At 41.7% G+C, this 24,001-nt stretch overlaps 1 protein-coding gene across 1 annotated transcript in view; it reads right to left on the reverse strand.

Moving 5' to 3' along the window:
* Positions 1-24,001, reverse strand: part of MCMBP (minichromosome maintenance complex binding protein) — a 194,567-nt gene that overhangs the window by 165,752 nt on the left and 4,814 nt on the right. The window lies entirely within an intron of this gene.

Raw genomic sequence — 24,001 nt, forward strand, 5'->3', positions numbered from 1 at the left:
CTGATATTTCCATTTCCTGCCATCAGGAAGAGAAGAGAACAATATCTGGACTTTGGGTCTGGACTGGCAATAGTCCTGGCTTGAATTTGGTTCAATTGGCTTTAATTCATTGGTCACCAGGTGAGAGAGATTACGGGAAATAATGAAAGCAAATTGTGTAAATACCAGACTTAACTGGTTGCAGGAGCTCAGAGGTGTTGGAAAGCTCTCAAATTATTGCTTCTGGCTTCATCCGTTTCTCCCTCTGAATAGGATATGACTACTGTTCAGAAAATATATTCTGTATTTAATTTACCAAGATAGGCTTAAGCTCCCACTGTTGGCACAAACAGAAAATATTACAGCACATCAGAAAGCCCTAGGTTGAGTCTTCATTGATCATTTCCTCCTTGTTATCATCTGGCCAGATGCAGTATTGATCATCTCGAAAAGGCTAAAGCTATGGCCCAACTTCTATATGGAATTCCTATCTGGATAAGTGCCTTGAACTAGGACATTGAAAGGGTCCAGTCTTCTGCAATCACATTTTAAGTGTCCATAATTGTGTTGATTCCAAGTTTTAACATTAGGTTTAAATTAAACCTGAAAAAAAGCCAAAAGGGCCTTTTCGGGTTTATTTTCGGTTTGGGTTTATCGATATGCACAGCCCTAGCTGGGAATGAATAGATGAAATAAATGTGCAGAAAGGTTGCTCATGATTGATGGGGTGATTAGCAAGCACCCTGAGACATGGGGGTGTAATGAAGGGTGTGTCCTGAACAGCACATCACTGGCCTTGTGGCAGAGTGGAGCTTGAGAACAAGCTCCCTTGGTTCTGAGCCTGAACCCAGTAGTAGCCTTGTGGCACATCAGAGAAAAGGGCTAGGGCTGGGCACCTCATGGCATATTATGTGCAAGCAATAATACACAAAGCCGGCAGATACCGCTGCCTGAATTTGAAGTCAGGGTGGATCTGCCCAACAGAGGCAGACATGATCAGGCTGCCTAGTGCAGCCTGCCCCCTTTAAATATGGTAAATTTAATATGATGCAGATCAGCTTTTTAAAGTAAACAAGTTGAACTCACGCTGTTGTCTTCTGTCTTCATTTGTTGGGTGCATGGGGCAAGGTGCATCTACAATTCTGGCCTTGCCCATAGACCTTAGTGCAATGCATTATCCCCCCCACCCCATCACTGTGGCCTCTACACCCTTTCTGTTTCTATTATACCTCTGAACTCTCAACACAGATTTTTTTCCCTAAGACACTGTTTGGAATTTGATTGCTTACAGCTTTCCCCTCCAACATCTCTTATTTAAAATGTTATTACTTTTTGTCCTCTCACTCGCCATGCCTCTTTGGAACTTTCTGCTTGCTTTCATTCCCTCCCCCTTCTTCTCCATATTTCAGGTTTACTAGCTGTCATCAGTTTTAATCTGGTGTGTATGATTTAGGAGCGCATATGAGTATGATCTTTTAAGTTTCCTCTCTGCCTTTGACCATGTCACTTTTCTTTCACTCCTTCACTTTTTACTAGATCTTCCAGCAGCCATTTGATTTTCCCTCCTGCAGTGTTCCCCTGCACATCTAGGATGCTCAGTAATTTAGGTCAGGGGTAAGAGGACCAAGCCTGCATGGTCTACTTTTAAAGAACAAGTTATATTTCGACAACAAAATGGGTAAGCACAAAATAAACAAATGCAAAAAGCGGCATAAAAATAGGAGCCAGAAGAAAAATGATCAATCTGGTAATGGAGCAAGTACCCATACATCAGGATCATATGCCTATGCAAGTAGAACTCTGCATCGGAGTTGCTACAGATCAGGGCTTCAAATATCATTCCCTCCCCATGGCCGACAGAGATGCACAAATTACTATGAATATTTTACAGATGACCAGTGAGGCTGGCTGATAAATCCAAAGTTAGCTATTGAATTAATGACAAAGGAACTGCAAGTTGTGTTTGTTAAGTGTAAAGTCTCATTTTACAGCTGAGGAACACAGAGAGATAAAAATTGCCTATGGATCTTGCAAGTACATTGTGTGTATGGATACATTTCAATAAGAAACCCAGATTAATGCCAGGCAGAGCAATCCTGGAGGAGTGGGGGGATGGACGAATGGCCTTAGGAGCTGATGTGACTCCTGTGCCAGCGTTAGTGCCACTTGTACCAGCTAAATGGGCACTAATGCCAGTGCAGGGCCACTTATGCCGGTGCTGGGGAGCTGCGCGGCACCGTCACTCATGGGCACTGGTGCAGCAGTATGTTTGTCTGGCGCAAGGGCTTGTGCCGGTACCAAAGAAGGAGTTTCCGGGGGCAGAGCTGACTTTAGTCAGCTCCCTGTGTCCTTTTACCCCAAGGATGCCCCCTTTTGCTGACATGAACTTGCACCGGCAAAAAGGGTGGCACAGCACCGTGAATGGAGCAGTTTCATGGGGTTTTCAGCTTGCTGCACCGGGGTTTCCCTAACTTCAGTGTGGCTTACTTATGTGTGCACATGATAGCAGCTTTGGTTTTGATTTGGCTATTTGGATTGGTTATTTGGCTATTTGGATTGGTCTTAATAAAAGGCAATGTATAGCTATTGTTTTTGGATTTCATTTTGGACCAGTGCAGCTTGGGGTTAGGGCATTAATTTGAGAAGAGAACTTTATCTCTCCTCCAAACCAACAGGTGTTTTTAACCAGTTTTGTTTCATCTTTGTTACAGTTTTCTGCTTGCCTCATCCTGTTGATTGCATTGATTTACACTATGTAATCTGTCTTGAGGCTCAGTGAGAAAGGTGTGTGTGTTAAGTGCCATCAAGTCACAGCCAACTTATGGTTACCCCTTATGGGGTTTTCAAGGCAAGAGACTAAGTGAGTTGGATTGCCATTGCCTTCCTCTGCATAGCACCCTTGGTATTCCTTGGTGGTCTCCCATCCAAATACTAACAAGGGTTGACCCTGCTTAACTTCTGATATCTGATAAGATCAAGCTAGCCTGAGAAAGGTAGACTATAAATAATGTAAATAAATAAAATAAAAAACAGTAGACCCTGATCAAAATTGTTCCCATCTTTGATCTAGATGTACTTTCTGCCTCAATATTTTCATTTGGTTTTTTAGTGTTGGGATAACAGCATGATCAACAGATACTTCTGTATTGAACTACTGGGGAGGGGTGTAACTAAAAGTTACCAGCAGGATCTGTTGCCAAGTTTAGAATATGTAACATCTGTCTGTTGTTATTTATTTCCAAGATGTTTGGGAGTCTAGTTCATACCAGGTAGGATGGAAGAATGTGTAGTGGTTAGAGTGCTGGACTAGGATCGGAGAGACCCAGGTTCAAATCTATAGTTGCCATGAAACTCGGGGACTTTGGGCCAGTCATTCTCTTTCAGGGTAACCTATCTGCTGTTGTGGGGAAAAGATAGAGATGTGGAGAACCATGTATATCACCCTGAGCTCCTTGAAAGAAGTGTGGGATCAAATGCTCTTAATAAATATAGGCTAATTGTCCAGTAACCAGAGGGCCAGAGATAGAAGAAGAGTTGGTTTTTATACGCTGACTTTCTCTACCACTTAAGGAAGAATCAAACCAGCTTACAATCACCTTCCCTTCCCCACAACAGAACAGACACCCTGGGAGGTAGGTGAGGCTGAGAGAGTGTGACTAGCCCAAGGTCACCCAGTTCACTTCATATGTAGGAGTGGGGAAACAAATCCAGTTCACCAGATTAGCATCCGCCGCTCATGTGGAGGAGTGGGGAATCAAACCACTCCAAACCACCGCTCTTAACCATGCGGGCAATGAAATGGTAGGACCGAACAGAGCATGATCAAGGCCACACCGGAAGTGAGGAGTTCACAAAGTAGAGGCAAATCACTAGTCTAAATGAACAGTAAATCATTAGTCCAAATGAGAAGGAGTCAGGAAACAGGCTCAGCAGAACTGGCACTGTCTTCACACTATGGTCAAGTTATTTACACAAGAGGCAGCAACCATACAGTTCCAGGCTAGATCTTACTGGAACCTTCAGTCAGCTGCTTGGAGCAGCTGTCAGTAGATGCTTTTAGCCAGGGTTTGCTTTCTCTGCTGGCCATTTTAGAGGAAGATGCTGTGATGCAAAGAAGACTGGGTCAACAACTGGCTCTGAAGCCAAGGAGCTCACATTTATTTATTTATTTATTTATTTATTTATCTATCTATCTATTTATTTATTTATTTATTTATTTATTTATTTATTTATTTATTTATTTATTTATTTATTTATTATAAAGGTTCTGGAGCTGCTGGCTCCAGGTTCTGGGTTCAGTGTCCTATAGTGCCTGAATCCTTCAGATGATTGTAACAAACTGGCTGAAACTGAAAGCTATTGTCTCTGCTGATTCAACAGTGAGTAGCCATAAAGCACACTGCTTAAATAGCGTATAGCATATAGTTTGCGGTTGGTTTCTGCTGTCTAAATGCGCGGCTGAATTATCATTGATGTAGTAGAGTAACATTAACAATTAGTAGGGATATTATGAGTCTCTCCCCTTTTTTGGACTGAAATGTAATAGAAATGTTAATAACATCTGAGACAGCTGTATTGAAAAGTCTCAAGACAAAATATGTTGAGTTCCAACCTCTAAGCTTCATGTAACACAATGGGATAAAATAGTATTGAATTAAGCAAGCAGGAACCTACTGGATTAAGATATACACCTAAATAAATATTGTGAGTCCCTTTCCTGTCTGTGACCATGTATTTGAACAGCTCTGTGCACACTGGAGAGGGGGAGTGGGGAAAGGAGGTGTTGGTATGGGGATCTCTGTATGCACATGAGGATAAATATGGAAAAGAGCTGGCTAACTTCCTTAATTTCTTTTTTGCTAAAGATCCACTGGAGCCGAGTGATAAAGACAAACAACCAAGAAGCATGCACACAAATATTTGGACAAGATGGCAGAATCCAGGTCAGTGAGGCCTATTTAATAACTTTAATTCTTGGCTCTTGAAAGAGGGAGCTGAGTAAACCTCAGAACGTCTGTCATTGATATATGAGAGCAGATAGAGGAATGATGTGCTTCTTGAAACCTGGAGAGAAGCAATTACCTCTTAAAAAAAGAAAGAAGATGGCCCATTAAATTACATGCTAGTTACCTCGACATCAGTACCTGGGAAAAAGCAATTAGTTTCTAAGCACTTAATAGAAAACAGGGCCATGTCCAACAAGGTTCTATTAAGGAGTAATAAAGCATAGTTTCCTTCTGTGATAATAAAATTTCTTTAGCTAATCAAGCTTCACCAGCATTTTTAAAATTCAGAAAGATTTTGATCAAAGTAATGTCATCTCAAAAATAGCTTGAAAAATGTGGTCTGCTATAATAAGATATGAAGAAACTGCAATTGGATAGATGTACATCGAGCTGAAATGATGGATTCAGACAACATTTATGGAGCAGCATCTGGCTAGAAAAGCACACATTTAGATGAGTTCCGCCGAGCTCAGTGATGGGAAGCCACTTGGCTGAAGAAGCTGAAAACTGCAAATACTATTTTCTATATAAACTGAGAACTGCTGTAGCTGGTATAATCTATAACAATAGCTTTGAATTTAAATGTGGTATACTTTCATTTTTTGGCAGTGATTATTAGTAGGTTCTGCTTTCAGTCAAAGCATTTGTTGTCTAACCGTCTCTTGTATTAAGCACAGCCAGGAATTACAAGGTAATCCAGGTACTACAAACCTATGGAATAATCTGGTCCTATCAAAAATACTTCTGCTATGAACCTTGCCTGTCACACCACAGGAACTGTTTCACAACTGCTTAGGCAAATCTGAACCCTCAGGTTCCCAGAGTCAAAAACAGCTACTGAACACGCAGGCTACGAAAAACATATTCTCCCTCTTTTTCATAAAAGAGAGAGTGAGCTCCTTAGCTCTGCCCACTCCCTGCCAGTTTCCCCCCCTGAGCTTCTCTCAAAGATTAACTCTTTGTCACACAGCCCCCCATGCAGATGATAGACTTTCTGTGGTCATTTGAGAAAGAGTTGCAGCCATTCTACAAAAGAAGAAAATGTTATCCCGTTTTGTGGTTGATTTTTTAGCAAACTTTCACAGTTTCATGACCTTTGTGAACGTCTATAGCTAATGTCTGAAACCTTCACCTTTTCCTTCGCTTTTCAGATAAAACTAAAATGGCTTCTGTCCCTCCTATAATCCATCTATTCAACTGTAACCAGGGGAATGAGTTTGATTCTGATGCATGGTCCTCCCTGCAATTTGTCCGTTTTTGTGAAGTCTCTTATCACTTGGGTTCAAGCTTGTTTGTATGTAACCTTGGACGTGGGCTTCCTCTCCAGGGCCCTTTTCCGTGCTGTTCCCTTGATCATGATCATTTGCTTTCTGTCTGAATTTAATAGTATCAGCATGCTGTAGATTGTCTTGAACAGAAAACTATGGCTTGCCCTCTCAACTGCGCAAATGAAAACTTTTATACCACCTCACTCCCAAAATAAATTTATCTTCTCTTTAGCAAGTGTAAGGTACAGTTCAGAGTTGCCTCACATCTTTTAAACCGTTAGATAGTCTATCTTCAACTTTTGCTGTGGGATTTTTTTTTTTGCCTGGAACTTCTCTTTTGCTTCTTCAGTGTTGCTGCTTGTGATAGGCTTTTTCTTTTGCATAAGAAAGATTTTATTTCTTAAAACTGAAATCCCTTTTTGCTGTCATCAATAACCCATATGTTTCCACAAGTTGCTTGTTAAGTATCCCAAATCGAGTTGCCAATCTCCAACTGGTGCCTGGAGATCTCCTGCTATTACAACTGATCTCCAGGTGACAGAGATCAATTCACCTGGAGAAAGTGCAGCATTGATGTTGTAAAATGCCGAGGTGTTAGAATGGACTCTGCCACTTCATAAATCAAGTGATAATTTCCAGTTTTTGTTGTCTCTGTGCATTAAAAACATGATGCAAATAGAAAGCTAGCCCAGAAGGACAGATATTGTATCTCTCTTTTAGCTTGCCAAGCTGGTTTTCTGTTTGTTTATAACATAGGGAAGCAATTCAAATTGTGATACTCTATGATCATCCACTTGCAGTCTGAAGTGGTACAATCCACTCTACTACCTCAGGTCTCTGCCATCTTATTCCCACCTCATGTCTCTGCCTATGTGCATCAGGCCTAAAATGATTAGAGATAATCCTCTCTCAGCTATAGAAACTGATGTGCCTGATGGACTGGAGCACATGGTGGTGTAAAGTGCCATCAAGTTGCAGCTGACTTATGGTGCCCTAGTAGGGTTTTCAAGGTAGGACACAACAAGAGATGGTTTGCCATTAGGGTTGCCAGCTCCAAGTTGGGAAATACCTGGAGATTTTAGGGGTGAAACCTGAGGAGGGCAGGGTTTGAGGAGGGGAGAGACTTCAACATGGTATAATGCCATAGAGTCCACCTTCCAAAGCAGCCATTTTCTCCAGGTGAACTGATCTATGTCACCAGGAGATTAGATGTAGTAGCAGGAGATCTCCAGCCAGAACCTGGAGGTTGGCCACCTTATTTGCCATTGACTACTTCTGCATAGCAACCTCTGACTTCCTTGGTTGTCTCTCATCCAAGTACTAATCAGGGCTGACCCTGCTTAGCTTCTGAGATCTGGTGAGATTGGGCTAGCCTTACCTTTGGGTGTCTTGTTAAACAGAGGTCGGTCATAAACCTCCCATCTGAGAATTTGCTTAGAGACATTGTATAGCTTAGGGCCTGTGAATATGCTGAAGATGTATAAGGTTATATAACTTGTGTATTATTAAATAATGCTCGATGATGTCTGTCTTTCCTTAGGGTTATTTTTAAGAATCCGAACTGTTGTAACTATTACAATGCAGGTAATGAGCCCCATATGGGTAAGAACAATTAACCAGAGTCTGTAGAAAATGTTGAAAAATACACGTGCCAATTGCCATTCAACTATAATAGCACTGCAGTAATTTTGCTGCATTTATTAAAGCCAGGACACAGCAGAAAGGATAAGCCTCCTGCTGGCAGAGACTGATGGATCTCCTTTGACATCTTCAGCATTTTGTGATTCATACCAGTTGGAGTTTATCATTCAGAAAAGAATGATTGCCTCAGACCTAGCCCACCATCTGAGACCAGAAATTAATTCTAAAAAAAAAAAAAAGGATTGATGAAAGAGAAAAACAAAGCATTTTATGGAGAAGCATGAAATGTCTTTGCCTCAAGTGTAGCCACCAGCCCTTAGATGCAACCACTGGCTGCCTATGAGTTGCTTTTTCCATGACCAACGTCCAGGCACTCTGGGTGAAGGATGCAACTTCAGAGGTTGGGTTGATCTAGAGGGTTTCATCTATGAAATCCATATCACTTCTGTGGAAAGGCTATCCCATCGCAGTTGCCCCAACCAACACAGTTGTTAAATTCACGCACAACCCCCTGTCAAGTGGCAGCTCATCATGGTGAAGCAGCTACCATGTAGCAAGGCACTCTGTGTGAAGGACAAGTTCTGTGGGAGAGATTTGATGCTGAAAGCTCTTAGCACAGCATTGAAATTAATCTAACAGTAGGCGGGAAAACTGATGGAAATTATGTCTGCATATTATGCTTCCCAGCAGGTAGATGCCGCAATGAACCCATGGATGATTAAACTTGTAACAATTTGAATAGTAGAACCCCCGAAACCCATAAAACCAAAACTGTTTAAACATGTAATTGTTCACAAAGCGAATTAATGACTATATATGTAGTTGGATTTACAGTGCATAGTCTTTATACAGAATGTATAGATGGCTAATGATTCTAAGTTAATTGCATCTAATGAAAACCATCACAGCTGCATTTTTCTTCTACTTCTGTTCTGCCAGGAATGCTGTCATAGTTCAGAAAATGTTAAATCCAGAAATGTTAAATTTGGAAAGTGTTAAATTCATCTGAAGCCAGTAAAGAGCTGTGTATCAGTTCTCCCAAAAATCAAGGTGTCTAATTTATTACTGCCAAACAGAATGTGAAAAGGTCATTTTCCCACTTTGGAATTTCTGAATGATTTAGTCGCTAATTTGTAATGATAATTACTGCAGTTTGATGTGTAATTAGCTTGAACTATTGTTCTTCTTCATCTGTGAAAGACAGTGAGAGAAATGAGAATGCATTAGATCTGAGATCCAGGAGGGAAGAATGGGAGTCATTTATGGTAGTCAAAGTAAACACAGTGTGGGAATGTGCAATACCCCTCAAGCCTTGGGATTTGCTTCTGTCTTTTTGTACCCTTACCCTATTGTAAATTTATTCCAAGGAACAGAGTTGTAACATCAGTGCTGCAAAACAAGCCATCTCTTCCAGGCAATTGAGCCTCCCCACCTCCTGCCGCCACCCCTTCTCTGCCTGCCGCCCAGGGCACCTGCCCCCCTCACCCCCCTTGATCCGACCCTGACTTTGTTGTCCCAGAAGCAGCATTTTGCGGAGATCAATGGTCTGCAGTGAGAGGGGGGGGAGGAAGGAAAGTTCCGTTCTACTGATGGAAAATTTAGTCTCGATCCAACCCACTGATGTCAATGGACTTAGAAGGTCATGACTCTGCTTAAGATGGTGCTGTTAAGCTGTGGTAACCTAAGGGTTAATGTCTTGCTCTGCAGGACATATACCAGATTGTTGGTGTTGGGGTTAAATCATTATTAAACTTGGTTCCTATTATGTATGCATAGGTTACACACGAGGCCGGAGACAGAGTTCCAACAGCAACCACTTTATTCAGTTAACAGGGAAGAGAGAACTAACTTAACTGCAAAACACCCCAACTTATATACAGTTCCCAACCACCCGGGGCCACCCCCGCATTCCATGGTTGGATGGCCAAAGTCCATTGTCTAATAGGAGAAACAGATGACGGAGCCTGGAGCAGAGCCTCAAGCTCAACACAGTTCAAGCACAGCTGAGTTCAACAGTTCAGCAGTTCAATAGTTCAATACTTCAGCATAGTCCTTGCACCCATTAAATACATTACAGTTCCCACTAGAAGGCTGTGTCTGGTCTCTGTTCTGATTACTCATTGTAAGTTAGGCCCGGTTTAAAACATAAGCATTCTTTGAATAGCTGTACCTTCCATTGACAGTGCTTCTTGGCATCAAGAGAGTGGAGTAGGTATTCACTGAAAAGAGATTGTATGGCACTAGAATTTGTGTTCTGACACTATCCTGCTCCCAAGCTTTGTGTAGATATCAGCTGTAATTTCTCATCAGGTCTCATATTGAACTGCCGTTGGGCTCTACTTCACTGTCGTTGGCTCCTCAGCTTCCTTGTGGCAGCTGTGAATCTTATCCCCAAATGACCTGCTGGCAGCAGCTTGGTCCTTGATGCCTGGATTTCAACTCTGTGTGCTGTTGTGCATGGATTGTGCTGTACGTGTGTAATGGTAGCTATGCAAGGAAATAATGATTTGGTACAATTCAAATCAAATGCACTAGACCAGGGATGTCAAATGTTATGTATGCATGTGTGTGTGATTGAATCAAGGGAGGAAGCTCCGTGTAATTGCATCAGGGGAAACCCTGGGCAGCTTGGAGCTCGCCAAGGCTCCTGAACTGTATGCTCCTATTGGCTACTGGGGTTCCCCCCGCATCAAGGTTGTGGGGGGCCAGGCGGGCATATAAGCAGGGGTCTGGGCACTGTACATTAGTTCTGTTCTCGTTCACCTAATAAAGCAGTTGCTGTTGGAACTCCGTCTCCGACCTCGTGTGTCTTTCCCACGCTGACTTAACATCAAACATAAGGCCTGTGGGCCGGATCTGGCCCCTTGAGACCTCTTATCCGGCCCATGAGCCAGCCGAAGCAGCCACACACACACACACACACACACACACACACACCTCTCGATCTGGACTGGTGAGGCATGGTCTGGCCTGACCAAGTGGCATTTATGTCATATCCGGCCATCATAACAATTGAGTTTGACACCTCTCCACTAGACAATAGTGTGTTGCTGTTGGGTTCTTTGCTATTTTTTTTTAATGTAATGTGTTGGGCTCCTAATGAATAAATTCAGGTACTGAAAGAAGAAAAAAAGATAGAAACGCAAGAGCCTTCAACTGGGAGTGAAAATGTTAATTGGTTTTACAGTCTGATTCCATCAATTCATGACTTATAATATAATGGTAAAATGTTAAACCAAATGTATAATTAGTGTCTTTATGGTACACTTAGTGCTGCTGGTATTCTTGCAAGCAATTTATGTCCATCTCTGGATTTTAGCAAACAGCAGATTAATATAGTCTGTCATAGAAGAAGATAATTCACGAAAGCTCATACCCTACCAGAAAATATTTTTGTTAGTCTTTAAGGTGCTACTGGACTCTTGCCCTTTTTGACTATAGAAGAAGATAGCTATCCTACACTTTTCCTTTCAGGCTTACAAGGCAGACTAAAAAGTAAGCACCATTCATTAATGTTTCAAGCTGCATCTAGAACAAAAAGGGATCCCATTTAGACTTTTGAAAGGTGCTAAACCTGTTGTTTGTACACTGACAGAAGCTAAATAGCCCGGGCAGTCTTTTACCATATAATCACTCAGGGAATTTATAGAATGCTTTTTTCTTTAGTAAGATCAGCTAAATTAGAGAGATGATCAGTGCCTTGAAGAGGTGCCACAGAAGGTTGCCAGAAGACCACAGAAGAGGGAAATCCCTAATCACTGGCTTCTTTTAAGGTGCCATCAAGAAAACTGAGGGGCTGAGCATGCAGAGACAGGGTGGGCCTTTGACAGGCCATCAGATATAACCAAAATGCAAAAAGCTCTTTCCCACGCCAATATATTATATATTTCTTTTTGACAATAAATTCTTTGGGGCTTTGCACCATAGACAGTGTAAGATACCTTAGGACATTTTATTGAAGGACTGCCTTTAACTTAAACGTGTTATTCTGTTCAGTCAGGATGTCTGCCACAGATAAATGGGCTAGATATCCTTGTGGCTCCCAGCAATATATATTTCCTCAATCTGAATACAGAGACACAACTTGGAAACACTAGAGTTGTTTTTCTTTTTTTGCCTTTCTCTGGGGGCAAAAAGGTACTGGGGGCAGTGAGGTAACTGTGAGATTCCTGGATTGTGTGGGAGGTTGGACTTGATGACCCTTTGAGCGTCTTCCAGCTCCATGGTTTTCTGTGTTTCTATGTGTTCCCATTCTAGTCATCCTCTGGACTGGGATCTACCATGAAACTGCCTTACAGTGTTATTTAATAATAAGGTCTCCAGTTCCATGACTGGCATAGCTTCCAAGTTCACATAACACCACTTCCACATATTGCAGGAGGGAACCAGGGTGGGCAACGAATGGCATAAATGACAAAGCTTTGCAGTAGATCAGTGAGAAGGTGTGCTGAGCTGCATACCCCATGCCTCTTTTGCCAGAGCAGCTTAATAGCCAGTTTAGGTACTGGCAGTACCTAAACATTTGTCCTCATTTCCTCACTGTTGGAGAAAATAGAGCTCCCTTGCTTGCTTCTGTGCTGTCACCATAGATTTTGCCCTTATTGACAGGTGTCTTTTAGTTGGGGGCTAGAGAAGTTGTTGGAAGACCTCTGCACTATTTCTTAGCCTCAGACTTCTGAGGGGGTCCATAAAAAGACTGATAGGTCAGGACCCTGAACCTCCTTTCTTTCTACTGCTCTGATGCTATCCTTGTGATGTGTACATTGCTACTCTTAAGGAATCTTCCTTCCTTCCAACTGACACCTTCTCTTTCCCACTCTTCTCCATCTTGGCACCATGACGGCAGGACATGTATCCTGCATCTCTATCCACCTTAGCTAGTTAGACTAGATTAAAATTCTGTCTTTACTCTATGCTGTCTAGAATGGAGCTCCTTCCAATAAAGGGCTCATGTTAGTTTGCAAAGATAAAGAGACTCCGTGTGTAACTTTGTTTCTTAGCAGCGCACACAAGCCAGATAGGTTCTGCTGCATTATGTGTCTTGAGCACTCTGCTACCCTAATATCACTTCAGAAGTAAGGAAAGTTCCCAGAACTCAAGCAATACCCACTACCCTCCTAGTAGGATACAGTATAGTGGTACCGTGTCTGTAGCCACATCCATTTGGAGTAGAGTTCTTGAGTAGACCACTTAGGCACACTATCTACCCATGTCACTCAATTAGGTGTATTGCTGCCTAAAGAATGCTGCTGACAAGGCAATAATCTCTGGCTGTTACTTCCTGTTGTCTTGCTGGCTTTGGTTTCAGTGGTGCTGAGTTTAATTACTCTCATTTTAATTAAACCTCTCTCTTAAAATAAAGGGAAGTCGCTCCTGCCTTTATGTAGCCCTGAATAAAACTGCCAATACATCAAATGGCCAAGAGGGGGAGCTGGGACCTTCCATTGGTTTCTTAAATAGGAAACACAAATCCACCGAGAATGGTGCTAAAATCCACAAACAGACTTTCCAATTGACATCTGGGAAAAGTTTATCAGCTCCTTAAATATGGAACAAATGGAAGATGTTGGCAGCCAAGTGAGACATTACTGGTCTGAGATGCAATGATACTTTCAGTTAAATTAGAACTCACTCCAAAGCTCCCAGCACAGTTACATAACTGCTTCTAATTAAGTTAGTTTATTTAATCAACATTTTCTAATCATGTTTTCCCCAGTTCATTTAAAAGTGATTATTTGTTCAAAGTGTTTTGTGAACATCATCTTGTTGTCTATCCTGTTACTAAAACGTGTGCCAGAAAGCTCAGCATTTTCACTATATTATGCATGGCACTTTAGCTGTAAGTTGTAATCAGGAGAGTTAGATGTAATTATGCGGGGGGGGGGGAATTGGCAATATTTATAAAAACACTGGGTATTTCTGTTGATTAAAGGACACCGAGTAAGTAATTTTGGAAACGAGATAAACCCACAGTTAAAAAATTAATTTCTTCATTGGACTTGGAAGAAAAAGAAGTAAAACATCCCCACATTTCTATGTCCAGATTTTCTTGTAACTTGAATTCGTATGGGATCACTGGCAGATACCTACAGAATATCTGTTTCAAGATTTCTAGTATGCCATTTGCAGAGTATATCATAGGAATACCTTCTTCTGAATCAGAATCAGATAACCTTTATTGGCATAATAAAATTGATGTCTTATGAGAAATCCAGCATTGATATTTGACTAAGAAGATTCTCTTGTTCATTTTAAGTGTACTGAGTGTAGAGCACTCCATTGAATGGTTTCTCCTTTTTGTTGCCAGGTGAAAATTTATATGTGGAATTAGACGAACCACAATCTGAACTGAATACCAAGAACTGTTTCATAGATCACTGTTCCTGACCTTTCTTATGCATTTTTTGTGCATATGATGCGTTCACACGAGCAGTTTAACAGTAGGAAAAAGGACTCATGGCACTCCGCAGATCAATTTCTGTGAGCACAGTGCAAGCTGAAAATAGAAATTGCTGCTCACGAAAGTTGATATAGTTCCCTGTGCAAAGTTACCCTGCTGAGCCAAAAGAGCGTCGCTTCTATGAATTGTAAAATCCACAAGACTAGTGGAGAAAGTAGTATATGAACCATCACATCAAATTATTATCCAAGAGATCCAATGATTTCCTATTATTTGCTCAAATATATGCACAGGGTATTCTAAAGCAGTTATCTCATCTTTAGTTGGGCAACTGAGAGGTTACACTTCGTACGGCCCATTCCTGAGGTGGGGGGCTGAAAGTTGTCTGGAGGTGGCGTGGCCCCGCCGCCAGTGTAAGTGCCCTCTTAGAGGCACTTATGCTGGTGGTGGGGGCAGTTCAGTCAGCACCTGGGCGCTGCGGAGCTACACGCTGCTCCTCCGATGCCGCAGTCTTTCCAGGACCTAAATCCCAGAATAGAGATGTGGTGCCAGTGTGTGTGTGTGTGGGGGGGGGGAGGGGGTGTTCCCAGGGCTGGAGCTGACGGTAGTCAGCTTCCAAAGCCCCTCCTGCCCGGGAATGCCCCCCTTGAACAACAACATTGCTGCACCAGATTTTCCTGGGGCAGCATCGCTATTTTCTATGGAAAAAATAGCCCCATTTTTTTTTTAAAAAAAGGCTTTTTTAAGCCTTGTGGCAGCCAGGGAACCTCTTTGGAGGTGCCGTGGTGGCCCCTTGGCTACACCATCCCCGGCTGCCATAAGGTTCAGGAATGAGCTGTAAGGCTGCATCTGCATGGTAATGACTCTCTATGTAGCCGTCATTACCACTGAGAATGCAGAGGCATTCAACGGTGGCAATAAAGTAGTCACATAGCTGTTTTCTCCACCCAACACCCCCCGCCACCATTCCCTCTGTGCCACTGAAACGATTTTATAGACTAAAAACACACACCCAATTAATGCATCACTATAGAATTATAATATGATAGCATACGGGCCTGCCTAAATCTCCAGGACTGGACCTGGCAACCCGGTATGCAAGCGCACTGACTGCTTTCCAGCCACGCGCCTGCCCCAAATGCTACTGGGCGGTCGCGGCGCGGTTCATTTGGAAGCTGACACAACCGCTCTCGCCAGCCCGGGCAACCAGCTGCTAGGAACCAGATGCAAAGGACAGTCTCTAGTGAACCTGAGAGGAGCCATGTTCCTGTAAACCTCTGTTCCAGCAGCAGCCATTTCGCAGAGAGCTGACAGCCACGTACTCAATGCAGACTGCTCCCCCTCCCAACTTCCTCCGTTGCTCAATGGGTCGTTAGCAGCGATCCTGATATCAAGATGAGTCATCCCCCCCAGTCCAGCTGCTGCTATCCCTGGACGTTTGCATAGATCGCTCCCATTGTTCCTGAATGTAAATCACATCAGCAGGGAGATTCCAGACCATCACGGGTTGCGAAAGCCATTGGCATTAGAATAGATTTCCAAATTCTCACTACCCTGCCCCGGTAGTCACAGCTTAATCCTTTTGTCACCTTTTGTCACCTGGGAACCTGGGAGGGGTAAAACCCCTCTTCCTGCCCCCAGAAAAATAGTATAACTGGGATGCCCCTGGCCCATTCTAGTCACCTTAGGTCTTTCCTGGCACCTTTGCCGTTACTCTGTTGGTTTGGTCTGCGCAGCCTTACCACGCTCCCTCCCGCCTTGCTGGTCAAGTCTACGGGAATCCCTGCCCCCATCTCGGTCTTCCTTTTCAATCTGTTTGTAGCCTACGTGAAATTGGACAACACCTCGTCTAGATACGGTAAATATTTAATCAACGATCTCCTGCCACATTGGCAAATGTCTCTGTACTACTCTCTTTAATTTACTAGTCTCCTTGTATGTTTGTGTGTTGCACCATTTGAATGCTTGAATACATAAACACTGTTTAATTTGGAACTCCTAGTCTCTGTCTTTATTCAAACGTCTCATTAAACGGATTCTGGTATAGTTGAGTGCGAGACCGCTATAGAAATACATAGTTACCGATTGCTCAGCTAATTTCCCCATATAAAGGAGCATTTCGGCTAACAAATACTATAATGGCCTATCAACTAGGCCCTTTGAATTTGTAGGATTATTTTTTTTAAAACATCACTAGTCCCTTTAGTTGAAAAACATATGGGGAAAGGCATATCTGCATAAAAATAGGGGTAGAGTCTTACTTTAAAAAAGATGAAATCTGGGAATTCAGAGAAACTAGTAACATTATAATGTTACAGAGCTATAGCAATGTGTCCATTGCTGATTTAAAAACAAACAAACAAACCTGAAAAGCCCTCTGGTTATAGGGGGGAAAGGTAGCTGGGGGGTGAGGAAAGGAAATATGTGTGAGACCTGCCAGAATATACATGTGGCATATAAACACCCCTTGACTGAATCTCATCGTTACAACGAAAGCTAACCTTCAGCAGAAGAAGGAATAGCGATTATTTTTAATAATTATTCTAATTTGTCAGAAATGTGCTTGGCACTGGACAAAAGTTGCATGCAGAACAGGTCCCTCTCCCCTTCCCTCAAAAGGATCTAAGGCCTGGTTTAAACGATGCTAGAGGGACAGAAGACCTTCTGGGTATGGATTAATCTAGCATTTTGCTTCCACTCAGCTGCTACCCGTGCAAAGCAGGTACAGGTGCTTAGTTAGCATGCCAGTACAATACCCAACTGAGCAACAATGATGTCATTACTTTGCATAGGGAGCAGCACTATTTAAACAAGATGCTGAGTACAAAGTGGCACATGCAACTTCTTTTGCCTCACTGTTGTCACATTTAATTCAATCCTAAGAATTTTCTAGGCAAAGGAAAAGTTAGGCGATGGTATTTAGCCTGAGTGTGCTTGGAGGCTTCTCTGCCAGGGAAGCTAGGATGGGTACATCTTTCTCCCAGTGGAAGGAGAGCTGGGCTGAATGTAGGGTTTCCAGCCTGCAGGTGGGGACTTGAGTTCTTCTGGAATTAAAATTGCAGTGATCAGTTCCCCTGGAGGAAATGGCAGCTTCGGAGGGTGGATTCTATGGCATCACATCATTACCGAGCTTCCTCACCAAACTCCAGCCTTCCAAAGAACAACCTTCAAATCTCCAGGAATCTCCCAAGCGAGAGGTGGCAACCCTAGCTGAATGCCAGTTCCTCCTGCAGCATGGTGTAGTAACTAAGAGCGGTGGTTTGGAGCTGTGGACTCTGATCTGGTGAACCGGGTTTGATTCCCCACTCCTCCACATGAGTGGTGGAGGCTAATCTGGTGAACCGGATTGGTTTCCCCACTCCTACACATGGAGCCAGCTGGGTGACCTTGGGCTAGTCACAGCCCTCTTAGAGCTCACTCTCTCAGCCTCACCTATCTCACAGGGTGTCTGTTGTGGGGAGGAGAAGGTGATTGTAAGAAGTTTTGATTCTTCCTTAAGTGGTAGAGAAAGTCGGCATATAAAAGCCAACTCCTCCTCCTCTGTTGTGGATATTTAGCCTGGACTCAGCCACAGACGTGAGCATTCGGTGCAAGCCAATGGGCAAGAGCCAAAAGCCTCTTGGCTTATGGTTTGTTCCTTATGGCCCTCAGTGAGTAATCTACTGAACCCAGCACAGTTTTAAGGTTGATTTTGTGTTTCTGTTTGCTTTGGTGTTATATATTGTATGTCCTGTTTGTATTTTATTGATTTATTGATTTGAAAATAAAAATTTTAAGGAAAAAAACACACAAAATATATATGGTATGTTAGTGGTTTTGTGTTAGTGGTTTTGTGACATTCCTGCATGTATTGCTGGATAAGCAATTCACAGTTCATATCTTAGAAATTAGAGAGGTCACTACGAAAATCAGCTGAAGCTTTTGCCACTGACATTGCAACATGTGGATTCTAAGGCTTGCCTATCATCTCTATTATTAGCTTCTTTATATGGTCACCACCGTTTAAACTATAAGAATTCTGTTATTATTTATATGGTCACCAATATTTAAACTGTAAGAACTGTGTACTGGTAGAGAAGAAATTACCTTTAATCATTCTGGCCTTCTTTGCATACATTTGTGTTTGCTTTAAAATTTCAGTGTTTGATCATTTTAATGATATTAGGTTGGGGATCATTAGATTATACTAGTTCATGTGTAAAGACAAGTGAGTTCAAAATAATATGTGTAAAGACAAGTGAGTTCAACAATAGCCATACAGATTAGCTTTGGATTACACACATTAACAGATCACTTCAGGATACAATGGTTCCATATTAACATACCATACCCTCATTAGCACATTATCTTGATACTTACAGGACAATACTTTTGCAGGACAATACTCAGCTCAAACCCAACCCCTTTCTGACTATATATTACTCTTCCTACACCCTTGACACTGAGAGACACTGTCCTTCAGTGTTACTACTCTGAAGATGCCTGCCACAGTTGCTGGCGAAACGTCAGGAAAGAAAATTCCAAGACCACGGTTACACAGCCCGGATAACCTACAAGAACCAATGAACTCTGACCGTGAAAGCCTTCGACAATATTTTGAACGCCTCTACGGGGAGGAAATATTTCAACAGACCCGGAGATTGGAAACACTTCGGAACAAGAAAGCACATCTACTTTGTTCTTTAACTTTTCTACTGCGATGCAGAGACACTGGAACCATTCCATCTTTTCTCACAAGTAAAAGAATCTTTAAAACTTCACGAGCTAACCGCATTTATGACCATCTAGAACGGGCTCTCTTACGAGAGAGAATTCACACTACCCGCAGAGAACTTGCTGCCACAGACAAGGAGTTGTTTTCCTTACATATCAATACTAGCCACAAAATGAGAAGCCATGATTGGGACAAGATTGATAATCTCACCTACAGAAAAATGGAACAGGGGTTAACCAGCCATACTTCCAGACAGAAGCAAAAGTTTAACAAATTACAGGAAAGAAGACAGAACAGTCCAAAACTTGACAACAAACGGATTATCTTCAATCTGACAGACAGACAACTCTCACCTGAAGAAACTTCCATCTTAGCTAAGGGAGGAAACTTTGCAGTCACTCCCACCCAAATTCCAGTGGAAGACATCATTGCAAATGTAGAATCTGCCATTCGTAATCTACCTGAAGAAGATGCTGAGGAAATAAGAGGAGAGACAGCAAGAATTCTACGAAAAGCAAAGCCCCCTGCTAGCAATATAACACGCAAGGAGAGAAACGCCATCAAGACCCTCAATGCAGATCCAGAAATCATTATTCTACCAGCTGACAAAGGCAATGCCACAGTGATCATGAAAACAGAAGAATACAAAAAGAAGATTGAGGAACTTCTGGACCCTGCCACATACAAAAAACTAAAACGAGATCCAACTTGCAAAATTACCAGGAAAACTAGCATTCTGATCAAGAATTCCACTCTTCATCCCGACACACACAGAAAACTATGCAAGACTGAAGCACAACCACCACGATTATATGGACTACCTAAAATTCATAAGGATTCCGTTCCACTCCGACCCATCGTGAGTGCCATTGGTTCCCCAACATATGAATTAGCTAAATATTTGACCACCCTCCTACAGGACCACATTGGAAAAACCACTTCTTACATCAAAGATTCAACTCACTTCATCAACAAAATCAGTCCGTTAAGACTCAATCCAAAGGATATATTAATCAGTTTTGATGTTGTATCCCTCTTTACCAAGGTTCCAGTAAAAGACACAATCTCATTGATTAACCAGATTTTTCCAGAAGATATAACAGCCTTATTTCACCATTGTTTGACAACAAGTTATTTCCTATGGGATCAAGAATTTTATGAACAGATTGATGGAGTAGCTATGGGAAGTCCACTCAGTCCAGTAATAGCAAACTTTTACATGGAATATTTTGAAAAGACAGCATTAGAATCAGCACCTTACAAACCTACAGTCTGGTTCAGGTTCGTAGATGATACATTTACCATTTGGAGCCATGGTGAAGAAAAATTAATGGACTTTCTAAACCATCTTAATAATATCCATCCAAACATTCAGTTTACCATGGAAAAGGAAATTGAGGGTAAACTCCCATTTCTTGATACCCTTGTCATCCGTAAATCAAACCTTCAGTTAGGTCACAAGGTCTACCGGAAACCAACTCACACAGATCGCTACTTACACAAAAACTCCAACCACCACCCCCGACAGAAAAGAGGAATAATCAAAACATTAATGGACCGTGCAAGACGGATCTGTGAACCACAGTTTCTCAAGGAAGAAACTAATCATCTAAATCACGCACTGCTAGCAAACGGCTACTCCAAGAATGAAATCAGAAGGGCCATTAAACCAAACAAAAATCAGAAAACTCAAGAAAAACAGTCTCCCATAGGAAAGGTATTCTTGCCATTTATTAAAGGAGTCACTGATAGGATGGAGAAACTTTTGAAAAAACATAACCTACAAACAGTGTTTAAACCCACCAAGAAAATACAACAAATGCTACGATCAGCAAAAGACAAAAGAGACCCCCTCACCTCTGCAGGAGTATATCGTATACCTTGCAGCTGTGGAGAAGTTTACATCGGGACCACAAAACGCAGCATACAAACAAGGATAAAAGAACATGAAAGATACTGCAGACTTGGCCAACCTGAGAAATCAGCAGTGGCTGAACATGGACTGACACAAACAGGACACAGGGTCTTATTCCAAGACACTGAAAGACTGGACAATTCTACCAACTATTTTGTCAGATTGCACAGAGAAGCCATTGAAATTCATAAACATCAGCACAACTTTAACAGAAAAGAGGAGAGTTTAAGAATGAATAAGGCTTGGCTTCCTGCCCTGAAAAACCTCCAGACAAAGACAACATTCAACAATAGCCATACAGATTAGCTTTGGATTACACACATTAACAGATCACTTCAGGATACAATGGTTCCATATTAACATACCATACCCTCATTAGCACATTATCTTGATACTTACAGGACAATACTTTTGCAGGACAATACTCAGCTCAAACCCAACCCCTTTCTGACTATATATTACTCTTCCTACACCCTTGACACTGAGAGACACTGTCCTTCAGTGTTACTACTCTGAAGATGCCTGCCACAGTTGCTGGCGAAACGTCAGGAAAGAAAATTCCAAGACCACGGTTACACAGCCCGGATAACCTACAAGAACCAACAAGTGAGTTCATTTGTTATGTTTTTCTGAGATGAGGAAGCTGACCTTTTGAAAACAAATGAGCCCTTTAAAAATCTGTAATCACACGCATTTGTAGAGGATAGATTCTGACAGTAATCTTCAGCTGCGTTACACCCTTCCATGTCCATTGTGTTGTCTTTTTCTGTCTCAAGTGTAGGAGACATGTATGAATGATGGCCAGCCTAGCATAGAGGCCACAATCCATACAGTAATAGGGGCACCTAAGACTTGATGAAATCCATGGGGCAAGTTAATTGTGCAATAATGTCTTCTGGATTGGGACAAGACTATTTAAAAAAAAATCTATATCTTTTGTCTGTAAGAAGCACTGTTCCTTCATGGTAAAACGTCTGAGGAATGCTGTACTGTAAGCAGAGCAATGAGGCATGGATTTTGCAGGGAATGTGGTCCCTGACTGAACTGCTGAAAGGAAATGTGAAAAAGGATTCATACATCACTGGCTATCATTCATGTTTACTACATGAACAATGGAAGAGTCTGGGGACCCTCTCATTCATCGGAGAAGTCAGAGATGTTTGAATGGCTTTCTTGACTGGTCCTTTCTTGATACTTGACTTCAAATGGTGCTAATTACCAACTTAATGGTATACTAAGGAAGAACCAGGAGTGAGGTACACATCTTTGCTGGTTCCTTTGCTCCTGCTTTTTCCTTTTTCCTCACAATGTAATTTATATACTATAGTCCCCATAGTTCCGAAAAAATATTGTCAATATTTAGAAAAAGAAAAAAAAATGTTTCTGATCCATTCTGTGTAAGTAGAAGATATTTGAATTTAAGATATTATCGTATACAAACAAAGACATATAATTAGATCATTTTAGCTATATTTACTTGGATTGGCTGTTCCCCTGCTATCGTTCTATCTACATTCCTTTCTATGGGCAAAAACGCGCGGTCGCTTTAGCCTCCTTTATTCCCTGTTTCAGCCAGGATTCAGCCAGGATCGAACACATGTTCGCCGAAACGCATGCGTTCGATCCTGGCTGAATCCTGGCTGAAACAGGGAATAAAGGAGGCTAAAGTGACCATGCATTTTCGCCCTATAACCAATCATAAACCACTGGAAGGATTAGTTTAAAATTGAATGTATTTAATTGGTGGCAAATATTGCCACTCTGAGCAGAGTTATACTCTTCTAAGCTCATTGATTTCAAAACACTCAGAAAGGTGGAACTCTGCTTAAGTTTGCACTGTTTGTCATTCAGTTGCATATTCCTTTGTGTTAAGGTGACATGTTTGATGAAAGGAACAGGTTGTGGGTAAAGAGGGAATTCAGCTTATATTTTAAGCTATGCCCATGATTTGGCTAAGAGTGTGACCTGAGAATCCCTGGCTTAAATATCTCTTCAAAGACAACTTGGTAGCCTCGTTGATCTTAAACTTTTGCTGTTGTGAGACCTATGTTTAATTACATCCTAAAGCAAGGGCTCCATATATGACCATCTTTTTTTTAATCTATTGTTTCTGGTCTTTCCCTCCTCTCATTTGTTCCCTAATCCCCTTCATTATGGTTTTCACTTTTTCAGTATTTAAAAGATAAGGCAAATATGGACTTCAATGGACTTAGAAGGATGTAACTGAGTTTAGGATTGCTCTGATAGTGACAGTATCTTTGGATGAGTACAGCCTATGGGTTGGTTCCATCCTCACCTGTTGAAGTCCAGTGCCACAGGCAAATTTTCCTCACTAATCCTTAGTTTAGTACCTACAATATGGAAATATTAGTACAGATTTAATTTACAAGGCTAATAGAGGGATTGCTGAGTTAAATGTATGTGTGAAGTGTTTTGAGCATGCTAGCAATTATTAGGATAATCTTTGAAGAACTGCACCATTCTTTTCTTCTCACAGGAAGTCATAAGAATCATGGCTGGTACCCTCTTTATAGTATATTTTAATGTGTTTTCGATGAATATATATCATGTTCAGATTTTTGCTGTAGTTGCTGGTCATGGACCGTAATAAATACCTTTGACTTTGACTATCACATTCAGAATCTAGCAGTAGTCATGTCTGCTTTTTAGTGGAGGTCTAGAAATTCTAGCTGTGGTTTTAAAGAAACTGTCTTCTTCTTGCTTGTCTTGATTTCTTGTTGAGAACTCTACAGACTGGCCAGCTAGCAATGTGTGCATCTGATTTTCTTTCATTAACACACACCCTTGGGGGAAAAGAGTTATGATGAATAATGCTATCAGTTTTGCCCCTGAGACATATATTATTTAGGGGGTAACATGAATTATTTTAGTAACTTGCAAACCCTTTTTTTAAAAAAAGAGCTAGTATCTGTCTCTTTTATTTGAGAAAGCCTCTGGCAGCATGAGCAAGGCTCTGCTGTAAGGTTTGGCGCCAGCTATTGCTTTTTCCAAATAAATGGAATGTTTGCTTATCTATTTTTGTAAAGCATCAAAAATGCATTAGGCAGCATGGAAACA

The sequence above is a fragment of the Euleptes europaea genome, chromosome 5 (genome assembly GCF_029931775.1).
Source record: "Euleptes europaea isolate rEulEur1 chromosome 5, rEulEur1.hap1, whole genome shotgun sequence".
NCBI classification, from domain to species: Eukaryota; Metazoa; Chordata; class Lepidosauria; order Squamata; family Sphaerodactylidae; genus Euleptes; species Euleptes europaea.